Here is a 1,631-nt window from a genome sequence, read left to right as displayed (position 1 = left end):
TCCCACTGATTTGTCCCCACTATGCTCAGGACTCCCTGGAACCCCAGTGTAGCTCATCCTGCTTATATTGACATGAGGTTCACTGCCTTCTCTCTATCCAAGCTTCATAAGCAAACCAGGGGGAAGCTTCACAGCCGCACACCAACTGGTCAACCTCAACATAGTCAACAAAGTCAAGCCCAGGAAACAGAAAAGGCCCCAGACAAGCCTTCCAGATTGGTGCTATGATAGATTCACATATAGTACCTCTGGGATATCTGTAATGGGGAGATGAGTGAGTCTCTGGGGTGAGCAGAGATGAGTAGAGTTGTTTCTTTTATATTTTGTTCCCTGGTGAAATGGCGGGTGACTAACAATATTTTGTACAGATAACTTAAGATTCTGGTGTAGCCCAATATTGTCCCAAAGGTGCTATGGTAGCAGTGTAAGACATGAGAAAGAAATCAAATACAGACCAATACTAGGAGAAAAAATGAACAGCAGCAACCTTGGAAGAGAGGCTTCTAGAAAATCCTGAAATAATTGGCAGGTATTAGAACAGAAAAGTTAGCAAAATTATTCAACCTGAGAACAAGATGAAAAAAAATTGGTCATATTTTTCTTGCTATGAAGTAGGCATGGATGAAGTTTTTTTAAAGATAGCATTTATAATAGCAATGAAATAAACAAAGGGAGTAAATAAACCTAAAAATTATATTTGAATTGCTCACGGAAGATATTAGGAAGATTTATTAAAACACATGAAAAGCTATATCTACTTCATGGGAAAACACAGATTGAATTCTTAATTGTATAGTGTGTGTGTGTGTGTGTGTGTGTGTGTGTGTGTGTGTGTGTGTTAGGGAAAATAGCTTTTTATGAAATAATTCCAGCTAAAACCTAAGAAGGAATGGTAAAGTGGACACGGCTGGGAGTTAATTCCTAATGATTAAGTCGAACTAGGCTGAATATTATGTGACTCCTGGTGGCTACTCAGACCAATGCTTATGAGGTTTTGTCTCTCTTCCTTCCCATAATGAACTTGAAGTCTCACCACCTCAGAAACTATCTATGTATAAGAAATATACTGAACCTAGGGGCATATTAAATGATACTGTGATGGTATGATAGGACAATCTAGATGTTATATTTCAGGTTTGAAACTTCCTCCACAAGTTTTTGGAGCAGGTCCTGACATCTTAGCCATGTGTAGAATAGCTGGATTGAGTCATAGGGGTAGGCCCTGGTTCTTACCACACCTCCACCTTCCTGGCTTACCACACTAGGGATTGCCACTGTCACATGCTTTGGCCACCATGAGCTCAACTGCTGCTACTCCTGCTCTGCCAGAATGGGCTGAGACCGTGAGCTAAAGTAAATATTTCCTTTCTTATATCTGCCAGGATTTATAGTCGCAGCAATGCAGAGTTAACTAATACAGCAGAACCTTACTGTGACTTGGGATGAGTAATTGCTGAAATTTGATTCAACCAAACAGTTTCTCCTATGTGCATTTAAGAAATTGGCCTTGTCAGCTGTGCATAGGAAGTTATTCCACTTTGTTAAACTTAAAGGGATTTTTTTGGACATTCCTTTTGTTATTATTGTTTTTTTATTATTGGGTATTTATTTCATTTACATTTCCAATGCTA

The sequence above is a fragment of the Mus caroli genome, unplaced genomic scaffold (genome assembly GCF_978045245.1).
Source record: "Mus caroli unplaced genomic scaffold, Mus_caroli_1 scaffold_10, whole genome shotgun sequence".
Classification (NCBI taxonomy): domain Eukaryota; kingdom Metazoa; phylum Chordata; class Mammalia; order Rodentia; family Muridae; genus Mus; species Mus caroli.
Note: the sequence above shows the minus strand (reverse complement) of the source record.